Genomic DNA, 16,074 nt, shown 5'->3' on the forward strand with positions numbered 1-16,074 from the left:
CATCGTATCGTACGTCCTCCGTCCCCGGCAATGGATTTAAGAGACTGGCCATATATCCCGCATTATTATATTGGCTGTCTGGATTGGCTTAAGAACCCACCCAGTTCAATAACCACCTCATTGTCGGGAGGGAAGATTATGTCATCGATTGAGACCGTTCTAGGATCAACATTCGGGAATTTTCTTTGTAGGTAATTGTAAAGTTTATTTCTTTTAGGTTGTAAGATAGGGCATTCATGAATGATATGATCCAAGGTTCTCCTCTCCTCGCCACATCCGCAGCTTAACGTCACATTCCAGTTAAGTCTTGAAAAAAGTTCATACGTAAAAGTGTGACCGGTGCGCAATCTAGTTATTGCATTTATCCAAGCTCGCGGATATGTAATGTTTTTAAACCAAGGTCTGACCGACTTGTACGTCACCCTGGCAAAGTATCTATGATTTGTTAAATCTCTGTCAGTAAATGGCCAAAAATAGGCCATGTTTGTCATTTTGTCTTGGATAAGGATGTTATTCTTAAGGTCAATAATTGGAGCTCCCATATATATGCGATTTAGGAGTGTGCCATTAACTTCTCTACAAATTGAATCTACAAGTTCGTTACCCCTTATGTTGGAATGTGAGGGAATCCAGATAAATTTAATATTGGGATAAAAATCCACATGGTCAGAAGGGAATAAAAGGTCTAGGATGAGGTATAAAACATAGGGATTGTCTTTGTAGAGAAGACAGTTGTTAAGTCTCATAAGAGAAGATAATGAATCCGAGATGATGACAGCGTGTGAAAATCGGTGATCAATAATGTAATGAATGGCTTTATAGATGGCAAAAATTTCAGCCGTCAGTATTGAGACACAAGGTTGCAAGGGAATGGCTTGAGTGTAGTCGTTGTATTCGTCATGAAATGCCGAAGTTGCCAATCCTGTATCAGAATTGAAGGAGCCATCTGTATAAATGGGAACAAAATCTTGAAAGTCTGATTGCAAAATGTTACGTAGCTCTAGGTCTGGATTATCCAGGTTCTTAAGGATGTGTCCGGTCGTAATGTCACATTTAGGTGATTTAATAAGTATAGTCAGTTTCCAGTCGAAATATGCAGGTTTTCGCAATGTATAGCAGATTTTAGTTAAGGGATAAATTCTACAGAAAGATTCAAGGAGAGGTATTTTTTTAATATTAAATTTCAATTTTGTAGTTGTGATTTTACGTTTTAGAAGTTTAAGGAGCGGAACAAGAGGGTTGTCCTGCCATTCGGCATTTCTGACTATAAAAGAATTGGAGAGGTGTATTCTCCTTAGTTCAAGAGGTGGCTCATTCGCTTCCGACAAAAGAACTGGGATAGGAGTTGATCTAAGACATCCTAAAGAGGTTCTTAAGGCTGCTGATTGGATACGATCCAAGGTTTTCAATAGGGTCATTGAGGAGTCAGTGAAAAGGGGTGATCCCCAATCGAGAATCGATCTAATGAGACCCCTATAGGCCATCAGCGTTAGTATAGGGGAAGTTCCCCAGGTGGCGCGCGAGATGATCCTAAGAATTCCTAATGCCTTAGCTGCTTTGTTAGCAATATATTTAATATGAGCATGCCAGGTGAATTTACGGTCAAGAACAATACCCAGGTGTTTCATCGTTGTTGAACAGTTGATAGGTGTATTATCCACGAGTATCTGTAGATTGTCAAAGTTGGCACGAGATCTAGAGAATACACAACAAGTGGTTTTAGCTGGGGCAACAGACATTCCCATGGACTTCAGCCAGTCTGAAAGGACCCTGATCGCATCTGAAACCAAGTCCGTAATGTCTTCGTCTTTTTTAAATTTTATGTAGAGGAGTAAATCGTCCGCGTACATGACGTATTTAATGTTTTCGGGTAGATGTAGTCCTAAGTTTCGTAAGTATAGATTGAAAAGTAAGGGTGAGAGTACTCCTCCTTGGGGGACTCCAACCCCGCATTCCCTAGGAGTGGAGGTAGATGAGCCAAAATAAATGTGTCTATTAGAAGTTATGTGATTTATGAAGTTAATTGTACAGGGGTGAATGTCAAGTTCAGTCAGGATGTCGTGAAGTAAGTCCGGTCTAACATTGTTAAAGGCTCCCTTGATGTCGATTGAGATTGCTAGGGTGTTATAGGAGTCTAAAAAACCGGCTGAAGTATCCGCAGCGAAGGTGGCAACACAGTCAACAGCGGATCTGCCCTTGCGGAATCCGAACTGTTGATGAGGGATAAGGTCTCTGGATTCAATTTCGTGCTCCAGTCTTCTGTGTACTAATTTTTCAAAAATCTTTGATAAAACCGAGGTAAGTGCTATAGGCCTGAATCCTTTTCCTCCCGGCTTGGGAAGAGCAATAACCCTTGTTTTTTTCCAGGAGTCAGGAAATGAAGACTTTAAGTACATTCTATTGAATAGGATTAAAAGGAATTCCTGAGCTATAGGACCTAGTTGTTTGATTGGTAAGCCGGAAATACCATCAAGGCCTGGAGAGGATTTGGTTTTACATGAGGATAATGCGGATTTAAATTCGTTTTCAGAAAATGGTGGAAAGTTAGGATCATTCAACAACAAAGGAGTCCTCAAAAATGGAATCTGAGCAGGAGGGATGTCTTCCATGATAAGGTCATCTCTGAATTTTACCATTTCAGGTGTATTTGAGTCAGTTGATATGTTAGTGTTAATTTGGGCGGAGCGAGATGTTAATGCTTTAAGGGTACGCCACAAAGTTGACATACCACCTTTTGGGGATATTCCCTGACAAAATTCTCTAAAGGCGAGGGTTTTTTGTTCTCTCAGGGATCTTTTGATTATGGCATCCCTTCTTTTAAACTCAATTCTATTACTGTTTGATTGGTCGCATTCATACCATCTGTAGTTTTCCCTTCTTTCAGACAACAATTCGTCACATCTTTCATTCCACCAAAGGGGTTTGGAATACGGACGGATAGGACCGGATCGTGGAATAAAAGCACCAGCTTCCAGTAGGTTGGTTTTTAGTGTTTCGGCAAATTGTTCATAGAGATTAGCAGGAGAGTCATCGAAGTAAGTGGAAGAGGACAACTCCAGCACATCATTTTCCATGCCGGATCGGAATTTTCCCCAATCCACGAGTTTGAGGCATAGATTAATTTGTGAAGGTTCGACTAGTCCCGGAGTAATGTCTGCGTTTAGGGTAACCGGGAGGTGATCAGAAGCAAACGCATCTCCGATAACTTCAACTAATGAGGATTGTAGGATCGTGGGAGAGCAAAAGATTAGGTCAAGGTTATTGCCCACCACATTCGCGTCCTGAACTCTAGTAGGGGAAGAGGTATTTGTGATATATAAATCCGAGTCCATAGAAAAAGTTAAAAGAGACGTCCCTCTAATACTATTGTTGTTATCGCCCCAGCAGGTGTGGTGGGCGTTAAAGTCCCCACAAAAAATATGATTGGCATGTTTTGGTAGGGAATCAAAAATGTCCTTCCAAGATTGAGGGGAGACGTCTCCTCCTGGAGGGGCATAAACGCAAGTAATCTGGGTTTTCCCGAAGAGGGTGTTAATTGAGATTGAGACAATGTCGATTGAAACGTATCTTGTATAATATGTAAAAGTATTAGTAATTTGGAATGCTATCTCCTTTCTAATCAACAACAGTACTCCGCCTCCCCTGCCCATTGGTCTGTCTTGTCGAATCGTGATATAATTGGGAAGTTCAAAATTAATTTTAGAAGTTAGCCACGATTCTGTTATGCAGACCAGGTCTGGGTTAAGTTTCCATAACAAAATCTCCAGTTCAGGTCTTTTTGACACAACGCTGCGTGCGTTCCAGAGGACTAGGGAGAAGGATTTGTGTACAGGTCTGATGTTATTCATTTTCGTGGGATTGCAGGTATAGAAATTTAATAAGAGTTAGGTAAGACAGAAGAAAAAACAAAAAGGAAATAGACGAAAAGCAAACAGATAGCACGAGCGATATAAGAGGTCAAAATATGATGTCGAAATATGATTACAATATCAATACAAGTCGAAAGTAATTAAATAAATTATTTAAGGCTCACGTTAAATGATGTATTTCAGTTAGGAAATCTGATTAAGATGTAGCGTAAAAATCAGTCCCAAAAAATAAATCGTCAGTAGTTAAAAAGTATTCAGAGAATTAAATTAAGACAAATTAAAATGTTAAAATTAACTATATTAAATGTTGTTTGACTCGACATCATCGACCGACATGTCAGTGTCCTCCTCTGTCGAAGGTTCTGTAATTGTAGTAGATAAGTTGGAGGGAGGCAGGCTCGGGTTGGGAATTTCAGATGGAAGAAGACTAGGTAAAATAGGAGGTGTAATCGTTGATATAATCAATGGAGTATCCTGATCAATAGCGGATGGGGACGGATGGGGTTCAACCGCCATGGACACCCCTTGTTGATTTAGTGTGTCCTCCCAAATCACCTCGTATCCCGGACGAGCAATGCCTTGATCTATTAACAGAGTTTCAGCTTCTTCATATCCAACATTGTTTTCTAGTCTACAGCGCATGATTTCGAATTCGTAGATGTAAAATGGACAAACACGAGCCGAAGAAGAATGTTTCCCTGAGCAGTTGGAGCATGTAGATGTTCGATTTATAAAGGGGCATTTGGCTTCTTTGTGAGGTCCTGCACAATGTTCGCATGTGAAATGAGTAGATCTGCACTGAGGCATTAGGTGACGAAATCTTTGGCATTTAAAACAACGTTTGGGAGGAGTGACTATGAGAGACAGATTGAAAAAGACACCCGAGATGTAAATACCCGGGGGGAAAGTTACGCCGGAGAAAACGAACTCGACCATGTCGGATATTTCTTTTTTATCAGTGGTTCTACGGCGTATAGAAATGATATTTTCACGAGTCTCGCTATCTAGTCGAGAACTAATCATAGCCGGGGAGAGATCTTTATCTACATCATGGGAAAGAGTTTTTCGACTGATCAACGACATTGGTATATAGATTCTATATCCCTTGTCTCGAAGAGCCACTGAATCCAGTAACATATTTGCAATATTCCAATCTGAGGATACAATTCTAAGTTGATTTAGGCCGTTAGATGTTATGGTACGTAGTGGGTCACTGATTGTTTTTTCTAAGGAATCCGCAAATGCAATTCGGTTGTATTTTCCAATCTTTTTGTCTGGGATGGTTGATTCTACCAATACTGTGAACGGGGTAGGAGATGTTAAGCTATACCTTGCGTCATTGGTAAATGAATCATTGCACCACATTAAGTCGTATGGTAAGAGTGGTGGGGATGTAGAATTATGTTTATTGGAAATTTTTGATTCTTCGTAATTCCTTGAATCAATAGTGATCTCCAAATCAGTGGGTCTGTCAGGGTCCTGAATTGAGGATTGGAAAACTGTTTGAGTATTGGATGATGTAGATGGAGTGGGTATAGAAGGTGAAGATATAAGACTGGTAGTTGATTGTAAAGGGTTTGGATTCAATGTGTGTGAAGAATCTGTATTAGTCTTTGTTTGTTCATTTCCACCTTCGTCTCTCACATTTATCGGGGTGTCTCTCAACAATTTGGGCAGACCAGGCTTAATTTCAATTTTTCCACTTCTATATTTTAACGGATTACCTCTACCACGAACTATAGTTAACGAGTGTTTAGAATTTCCAAGCTTACCTGGCTTGGAGACCGGTTTGATTGAGGACGGAGAAGCTTGGATCTCCCGTTTTCTTGGTGGAGTAGGTACCATATTTATTGGAAAAAAAGAAAGTTAAAGCCTCCCAAAGGGTGTCAATCCCACAACGATCTCAGATGTCGAGTTAAAATATTATAGGCTAATAAATAAGTATAATGTTATGTACCTATCTGCAATGCAGTCCCAGCAGTCGGTGGAAAGGTTCTGACAAATCCAAATTAATTTAATTTAATTTAATTTAATTCAACTCTAAGTTAATTAGATAAAAATTAAAAATTAAATAGGGTCAAATCGACCTCTTGTCTTTGTTTCTATTTTTATTTATTTAATTATTTATCATTACCGGTGCTGAGACATAAATTGAAGTCAGGTTTATCAGATGATGGGAAAACAAAAATTATAAACAAAATCAACCTCTTAGAAAGATTTTAATCATATTACTGGATATTGACGAGTTCAAAATAATATATAAAAAATTGAACCGGGTGAGAAGTGTAATAATAAAAATAACTGAGGACTAGACGCCACCCGCCTCTCTCACCCTTCCCACAAAATCACCCCTCAAACCTCGCTTTAGTATCTCAAGATATATATGAAGCGGTTAACTATACACCCAAGATACAAAGGAAGATTATAAGAATACGATTTCCGAAAAAGAAGGAGCGAGAGAACTATGAGAAGCCCCCAATTTTATTTATTTATTAGAAATATTTTAGACAAAAATTTTAAGCAGAGTGAATTCATTAGTTTATTATTCTCTATTCAACTTCAACATTGCCCACGAACACAGAACCTACACACGAATACCTGCTTGTGATAATTTAATTTGGTTATAATTTAAATTTAAATAGTATGAAAGCTAAAATTTAGGCAGATTTGTTAAATAGTAAACTTTCTGCTTCTTAATTAAAAGGAAAAAAAAAAAAAAAAAAAATTTTTGTGAAAATCAAATTTACTTTTAATTTAATTTAAAGATAATTTAAAGTAATGAATTCATCTGTGTTGACAATTTTAATTCCAAGAGGTAGAGAAAGGAATTGTGTTGGGTATATTGAGTGAATAATTACGGAAAATAAATAGAATGGAAACGACAATACCTTTTAGCCGGCTATTGTAACCGACCTTGAGTTTCCTTGATTTAGAATTTTGTTATAGGCACTGTGTAGACAAGAACAAAGTAAAATGTCTCCTCGGTAAGAAAAATAATTCTCGTTTTAATTCCAGAGTATAGCCATAGTCCAATAGATTGATTTAATTCAATATTCAGGCAAGGGAAAAGATTCACAATTATGATCACCAAAATTTTAAGTAAAATACAGTTTACGAAGCACAGTGAGGTGTAAGTCCTCACAAAATTACATCGAAGTTCTTTCTATGGTGGTTCACGATGGAATCTAAACGTATATTCCTCCAGGAGAATAAACTCGCGTCTGCGCAAAGTGCTTCCCAGCTGTGTAGTGAAGAGTTAGAAACCGCTGGGAAGCACTTTGCGCAGACGCGAGTTTATTCTCCTGGAGGAATATACGTTTATGCGCGCGGAGGAATACATTTATGCGACGCGGTGTAAACAGGCTCTATATCATATTGCTTACACCTTACATATGATACATATAAGGTTTAACGCGTTTTTCTCAAAATAACGTTTTTTCAAATTGCGGACACTTTATCTCTGAATCTACTGAACCGATTTTAATAGAAAATAAGTCGTTTTGTTTATTAGCATCTCCTGTGTGTGAATTCACCAGAAAATGGTCAAAAAATTAAAAAAAAAAAATTTTTGCAGACTAAAAAAATACTGAAAAATATAGTGTATTTTTAAACAAATTATTGAAACATCTGCTATTTTTTTATTTTAGTCGATTTTTCATTATTGGTGGTGGATTTCTATGCAAGACACCTTACTTTTTAATAAGCAGTTTGGATTTTTTGTTTCCGATTTGTCAATCTTGAGATAAACTGTCCGCAATTAGACAATTAACTTTTTGGAGTTTCGATCTGGATGCTGTCTGCAGATTATGATATTACATAAAAATTAAAAACAAACCATTATTTTTATTCTCCAAATATGTAGGGGAGAGTGGTCCTAAGTTGGCCGCCTAAGCAAATTGGTCGAAAATAGTAACAAAATAAAATTCAATTACTTCGGCAAGTATATATTAGTGCTCAGAGATCGTTTTGTTATAATTTTGTGGTATTTAGAACGTTATAGAATGGCTTTTGTAGTCCTAATACAGTAAATAGTGACAAGCTGCATATTGGACATTTCAGAAATAGCGGTCCTAAGTTGGCCACCACTTTTTTTCGCTTGTGTATAAGGAAGAAATGCATATTCTTTTCAATTACGCAGAAATTTAACAAATTTGATACATTTAGGAGAATAAAAACGCATTATTTAACTATTTTTGTTTAGAAAATGAAGCATTATTTTATTTCATTTATTTGCAGTGGTGGATGGCTGTGGAGACAGGCGTTTTTGTACCATGTCTTTTCTAATGTTTTTTAAACCATTTTTTTTGTTTTTTGTCTTTGTTTCATTCCTACGTTACACTTTTACGGTCTTTCTCGTGATGAAAAACACAAAAAAGAAGTAAAACATAAATAAAAACACACAAAAACATTAGGTGGCCAACTTAGGACCACTGTAGATTTTTACAAGTTTCAAATTATTACGCTAATAAAAAAAATTTAATTAAAAAATCAACAGAACCTCTTATTACAACATTAAATAAAGGAACTAGCGCACACACTCATTTAGAAATTTTTAATTATTTATCTCTTGTAGCTGCTCTCGAAAAAACAAGGAAAATTAAATTTTTTTGGTCGTGAACAATATTATTACCCTCAAAATGCGTAGAAGAATCTTAGATTATAATTAGGTCCATAAATTATATCATGGTTTATCAATATATCATACCACGAAATTATAGATTCGTCCAGTATAGCATCTCTGAAAAATGCAGGGTGGCCAACTTAGGCCCACGGCCAACTTAGGACCACGCTTCCCTATTAATATAGGCAAAAAGGTTTTTTTCATATTTATAATGAAAGACCTAAGAAATTTTTTTTTAAATTTGGTCTTTTAAGAGCCTTCTAAAGTGTAGTAGTACCTTAAATACACTAAAAAAATTTATTTGATTCAAATAAATGTTGACTATTATCAATTACATATTTAATTGAATCAAATAATATTTATTTGAGTCAATTAAATGGTATTTGCTTCAAATATTGAAATTATTGGTTTAAATGCCATTGAATTGTCTCCAGTAAATATTATTTGTTTCAAGTAAATATTTAATTGATAATACTCTGCCGTGTTTTTGAAAAACACAGTAACTGCAAAAAAATCGAAAAATGAGTTTTTTATATCGTTAGAATCGTAGAAAAATGATACACCTGTTCATGCAAAGCATTTTTATAAATTATTATTTTAATTAATAATAATTTTTTAATAATTATGTTGTTTTACCGGTACCTGCAAAAATTGTAAAGTCATAATTCGAGAAACTGGGTTAACTGTCAGATACCTAGTGCCATATTTGGGCATTGTGACGTATTTTGAGGGTCGTGATTTCAAACACCAAGTAACTGCACAGTTACTTGGTCTTTCAAAATAGTAGCGTTCTTTTTCGAGCCCTCGTTGCACGTAACATCAAGTAACTGCAGCTCTCTCGAAGTAGTTCAGTTACCTAAGTTTTTCGTGCGACGAGGACTCAAAAAGAAGCGCTAGTAATTTGAAAGACCAAGTAACTGCAGAATTTTATATAGAGCTTGAAAAAGTTACGAGAAATACATTTAAAATAATTAATAATTTTCCATTATTCTAATTAATAGGGAAGAGTTGTCAGAGTTGAGCAGGGTTTAGGGTTGAGCCACCGCGTTTATTTCGTTTGTGGGAAGTTGGATATTTTAAATAATCAATCTTCACGATCAGAAGGTGTCCCACGATTCTCCCCGCTCCAATTAAATAAATTTGAACAATGACAAATATTAATTAACAAATAACTTTATTGTTCGTTCAAAGTAGGTCGTTGACAAAGAGTGTACATTCAACCTTATTAGATGTGGTTCCAGACCTGACTGACTATATCTAAATTCAGACAAGTGCTTCTAAGCGGTAATACAAAAATTGCGCGATTCGCTATACTCATCTCTCACAATCGAGAGTGAGAACATACACACTCATGGTTCTCTCTTGTCTTGAGGTGAGAACGCATGCAGGATCCCTACAGTACTCCCCCAAGTGTAACGATAAATATCACTGTAAAACAGTGCAACAGAAAATACGAAAAATTAAATCTCATTTGTCAATACCTACTTAATAAAAAAAAATTTCCTTTCAAAAATACTTAAAATATATATCACATGCAAAAATCTGTTAATAATAGTAGATTAATAAAAATATAATATTTCAAAATAACAATGTAATATTTCATAATAAACGTCGATCGACAAAATTAATATGCGCATAACAAAATTTTAATTATAAATTTTGACTTCACCATTTTTCTATCCTCTTTCTTTTTTTTAACTACTAAAACAAAATCAGTCTAAACTCAGTCTTGTATTATCACAAAAGTTTCTTAAAATATATTTATTTAATATTGATGTTTAATTAATTTTTCCCGGGAATATTTAAGGAAACTTTCTTTTTATTTACGTACGTACGCAACTTAGGTCCAGAAACTAATTCATTATTATTATTTGAGTTAATTGTATTTTGTGAAGTCACAGGCAATTTACTAGTTACAATTTTTGAAGTCGAAGGTAAATTGCTTGTCGTTGTTTTTGAAGTCGAAGGCAAATTGCTTGCTTGCTCAACAATTACTTTATTAAGAGAATCATTATTTTCAGCAAAAAAGGCTGGTTTTAAATTTTCGACTGACACTACTTTTCGCGTTCCGTCAATGTCAATTTCAAAAAATTTTTCTGAAGGACGATTAAGCACTTTATGCGGCCCAGAGTATGGACACTCTAAAGCATTTTTAATGGTATTAATTTTTAAAAACATGTGAGAACATGAAAAAAGATCCTTATAAAAGAAAATCTTTCGCTTGTGCTTGTGTTCAACCGGTGGTGGTTTAACATTTTTGATATGTTCGCAAAACTCTTCCAGGAAAACTTGTCGAATGGCCGAAAAATCTTCGGGGGTGACAAATTCTCCAGGAATTCTCAAAGTGGCTCCATAGAGATACTCCGCCGGCGATGCCTTCGTATCTAAGACATTCGTCCGAAGGCCAAGCAACACCGTGGAAAGGTAGCGAGTCCATGCAGTGTTAGCGTGACACATTAATGCTGATTTTAATGTGCGGTGCCAACGCTCTATTAAACCATTCGCCGCAGGGTGATAAGGGGTTGTTCTTATCCGATTACACCCGGTCAACTTCACAAGTGCCGAAAAAAGCTGCGATTCGAACTGCGATCCTTGATCGGTCGAGAGTGTTTCCGGTATCCCGTAACGCGAGACCCACGAGTCGAAAAATGCACGGCAAACTGTTAAGGCCTCAATGTTTTTAAGCGGAATGGCCTCTGGCCACCGCGAGAACCTATCTATTAGGGTGAGACAATACTTATAACCGTCGCTCACTGGTAGAGGACCGACTATGTCCATGTGGACGTGACGGAACCTACTATCCGGAGCTGTGAAATGAGAAGGTAAAAGAGTAATATGTCTGGCAACTTTAGCGCGCTGACATACAAGACACACTTTACACCATTTTTTAATGTCCCTATTCATACAAGGGCAGACGTAGTGTTTCCTAATTACTCTATCGGTGATTCTACCCCCTGGGTGAGCGGAATTATGAAGAATTTCGAAAATGCGTTTACGAAGTGAGAGAGGGATGTAAGGACGAATTTCATCTCCTGAAATATCGCAAATGAGCGCCGAACCATTCCACTCAAATTTTTTATTCATTCATTCATTAAGGATGAAGTTCCGTCCCGTAAAAAATTTTTAAGCTTCTCGTCATCACTTTAAGCTTGCTATAAAACTGCGAGATCAATGTCTGTAGGAAAATTAATCATGTCAACTCGCGACAATGCGTTGGCAACTAAATTCTTCTCTCCCGGTAAATATTCGATCAGGGTGGAAAATCGTAAACTCTTGGCCTCAAATCAGCATACTGGTAACTACATTTTTAATAATTTATTTATTGTTTAAACAAATAAAACAATTATTTTTACATCATTAAAAAGAGGGCATTCATACGAATCAAAAGTAAGAAACGGCGTTTTATAATTTTAATTAGGCTATGCGGGAGGGGTCAATAAAGATTCGAACAGTTTTTCGCGTTTTTCTCGAAATCTTTCAATCTGCAGTTACTGTATTTCTCGAAAACACGGCTGACCCCTTGCTGTCCGCAATTGGACAATTAACTTTTTGGAGATTCGATCTGGATGCTGTCTGCAGATTATGATATTAAATAAAAATTAAAATCAAACCATTATTTTTATTCTCCAAATATGTACTAAGATAGGCAAAAAAGTTTTATTACATATTTATAATAAAGGAGCTAAGAAAAAAATTTCTTCATACCTCGGTCGAAAGTACGTACTTCCCTCTGCGATTTCGCAGCAGAGAGTCAAACATTTGTGCTTTGGTTGATTTTCATACCCAACCTCTATTACAGCGGGAGTAAAAGAATTCTCTGTCGGTAAAAACACCACTGTCGGTAAATAAGAAAATTTCGAGTTCAATGACAATTTAACGAGTAATTGTTCATTAGAACGTTCAGAATTTTAGAAACCTAAAATTAATTTTGTACCAACAGAAAAATTCTTTTAAAAATATAATATTAATTTATCTTTTTCACATTGTTTTCGTGCCTGCCCCCGACCAGAAGCACTCGCTTCGCTCGTGCATCAAATGTCGGGGCAGGCGAATATTATTTGCAAGAGAGAGACAGAGAAAAAACCAGAGCTGTGCGAGTGTCCGCTAGAGGCGTTGAAGCGAGAAGCAAAAGTAAATAAAGATGGCCGGCTGTCAAATGAAACACGATTGCAATTTTCTTAAAAAATAAATTAGCGAGCGTACTTTCGACCGTATATAAAGAAAAATAGTATACATTACACTGGCAGAAATTCGAAAGCCCTAAACCACGCGATAAATCATTTCGCGCAGTGCAGGAATTTCGAACTTTCTGCCCTTATAATGTAATATACTATTCTTAAATTTGGTCTTTTAAGAGCCTTCTAAAGTGTAGTAGTACCTTAAATATGTTTGACTATACAGCAAAGAGATTTTTAATTTTGATTTAAACAAAATTAAACGAATCAACCCGAGTCGAAATTTCGACTCTTTTGAACCTCTTTACCCTCCTACTTTTGAGACTTCAAGAGAATCAAAAGAGGTTTATTTAGCATGCAAGAGAGAATATGCAAGCAGATTTCCTTTATCAATTACTAATTCATTTTACAACCCACTACTTCGGTGAGCTGCTCACCAACATTTTGGACTGTCACGCACCCAAAATTGTACCGCAGCACACCAAAACCATAGTGGAGCTGCTGTCACAAACGTTGTTCCGATACAGTCCTAAAGGTCTCTCAGTGAAAATAAACAAAAACTGTTTAGTAAGGTGAGAAAAGACAAACTTAACCTTAAAATAATTTGCTTTTTTAGGTACTTTTCTTCGGAAAGTATCACAAATGTTCTTTCACTAGTACATTTACCTTAGTTTTGATTTGTAAATTTTAATAACTTTAAAGTTTTCTGTTTAACATTTTATTCTAAAAATTGAAATTTTTTAATATTGACGATGAAAAATAATAAAAATTGTGAAACTCAATATAAAATAAATTGAAAAAATCTTTTGGTTAAATTAATTGAAAACTCCAGGAAAGACTCAATGTACACTACCGTCCGTGAGTATCAGGTCGCCCCTTTTTTCATGAGTAGAAAAATGCTTAAAACGTAGAAAATAAGAATGACAAAAAATTTTCGTATTTTTTTCGTGAAAGCTAATGAAATTATAAAAAGACTGACACCTGATCGAAGAATTTTCGTTGACTATTCTGTCAGATAAAGAAAAAGTACTAAATTTTGCATGCTTTTCGTAATTTTTTAATTTCTCGAAAACTAATTAACTTTTATTAGCGCTCTTGATCTTGTTTCAATCTCTATTCAATGTAGAATCTAAATTATTAACTGGTATTGTGAAATAAATTTTTCCAAAAAAATTTGAAACCGTAAAAGAATGATTAAAAAATTAAAAAAATTATTATGAATATTAAAGTGTGAAAAAGGTCAATGTAAAATATGTTCATTTAATAGATATACTAAAATTCAAAAAAGCTTTTTAATTACTTAATTATTTAATTTAAAAGAAAATTTTTTTTGTTGAAAAGGTGTCAATCTGTTTTTCAAAATTTTTTTATCCGACTTTCACAGTTTCAAATTTTTTTGGAAAAATTTATATCACAATACCATTTATTTATTTAGATTCTACATTGAATAGAGATTGAAACAAGACCAAGAACGCTAAAAAAAGTTAATTAGTTTTCGAGAAATTAAAAAATTACGAAAAGCATGCAAAATCCAGTATTTTTTTTGTATCTGACAGAATAGTCAACGAAAATTCTTCAATCAGGTGTCAGTCTTTTCATAATTTCATTAGCTTTCAGGAAAAAAATAAGAAAAATTTTTGTCATTCTTATTCTCTACGTTTTAAGCATTTTTCTACTCATGGAAAAAGGGGCGTCCTGCACGGAGAGAAATGGAGTTTAAAAAACTGGGAGTCAATATTGAAAAAACAGGACTCAGTCCAGTAAAAGTACATTAATTCATTTCCATCAAGCATCTTAGGTTAGTGCGTATAGTGTATAGAGGGCCTTAGTTCCAAATATCACTGTAAAGAGCATTGAAACACAGGCGAAGATTATAAGGCGCGCTGCAGTGTGCATAGTAGAGAAACTGGACTCAGTCCTCTACTTCGAAATTTTCACAATAAAGGAACGCAGGCGCGGAACCTGTCAAAATAAATGGCCGACGCGACGCGAAACGAGTGTTTCCTTTTATTCACTTCGTCAATTTTATATGAAAAGAAACAATAACCAATTGTTAAAAAAAATAAAAATATGTTAAATGCACTCTTTATATATTCATATTCATTAATTCACAAGTTTTATTCTTTCCACATCTTCATACTTACAATTAACAAGTAAATGCATCGGAAAATCTTACAATCATACGGGATTGAACACCTACCTAACCATACAACTAAATATACGCATAATTATAAATCGCACGCTTTTACATTAAGCCTCTCGGCTACGCAATCGATGGGGGAAATTTCCTATTTAAGAAACATCCCTTACCAATGAAATAAATTAGATTATGCGTGGATTTTACTTTGTAATTAATGTAAGTATGGATGTCAACAATATTCATAATATTGAATAAATAATATTGTCCACTAGTTTAAATTTGATACGGTTATTAGAATTTAATAATAAATAAATAAAAAACGTTAATTTTTTCCTAACCTTTTTCAAGTTTGACACTCCTCATGGTAAATTTGATTATTCTTTTTTTCCGCGTACAAAATAGTGAATTGACCTTGAATGAAATGTATAATTAATTATTCTCAAAGCAATATTTAATAATTTAATTAACTTAACTGCACTGCATAATAGTTAAGAGTAGTAAGAGTAAGTGAAACAGTAAGATAAGTGAACGACGATTAGTGAGAAGGAGAGAGAGAGAGAGAGAGAGAGAGAATAACTTGTGGTTTTCGAGAAGGTATCTACTTTATGTGCACGGCGTTCATTTTTCGAAAGAACTGGACTGAGTACTAGTTGTTCAATATTCGCTTCTATTATTGACTTGTGTTTTGTACACTCCCGCGTTCTTTTAACAATTACATGAGAAAGTAATTTCTCATTCCAATTTTTTATACTCTTATTCCCTCTTAGACTATATAAACAGTCTTGTTTAAGCTGATGAATGGGATAACTTGTGTTGAGTCCCAAAGTGTTCAGCTATGAAACTTCTAATACTATAGTGTGTACCTGTCACATATTATTCTATAAAGTAGTACTACACTGACTGTATAAATCATTTTTCCATTTTTCTCCGTGTGATACTCACGGACGGTGTAGTGTAATTCTCAAAAAGTTTTTCCTCTGACAAGTAGACCTACTCAAGTGTCAGTGACCGATTTGACTGAAACTTGGAAAGCTTAGAAATCAGAAAAATAATTTTTTGTTAGCGGCAAAGAAGATGATTTAAGAGTGGAAAGTACCCCTTTTGTTGCTAAAAATCCCTTAAAATCATAAAGAAGTTTAAAGCTCTTCAGCAAATTTGATGATTTTTCAAAATTTTTGTTTGCTATATTACTATATTAGATCTGACATTTTGAATTTTGTAAATCTAATTTCAAATTCCTAATCAGCGACCTCAAAAATCCCGAATAAC

The 16,074-nt window shown here is 35.2% G+C and overlaps 1 protein-coding gene across 1 annotated transcript in view; it reads left to right on the forward strand.

The window, feature by feature from the left end:
• LOC122504129 (ribosomal protein S6 kinase delta-1) overlaps positions 1–16,074 on the forward strand; it is a 175,482-nt gene that overhangs the window by 52,940 nt on the left and 106,468 nt on the right. The window lies entirely within an intron of this gene.

This window comes from Leptopilina heterotoma, unplaced genomic scaffold, assembly GCF_015476425.1.
Source record: "Leptopilina heterotoma isolate Lh14 unplaced genomic scaffold, ASM1547642v1 Lhet_279, whole genome shotgun sequence".
Lineage (NCBI taxonomy): Eukaryota > Metazoa > Arthropoda > Insecta > Hymenoptera > Figitidae > Leptopilina > Leptopilina heterotoma.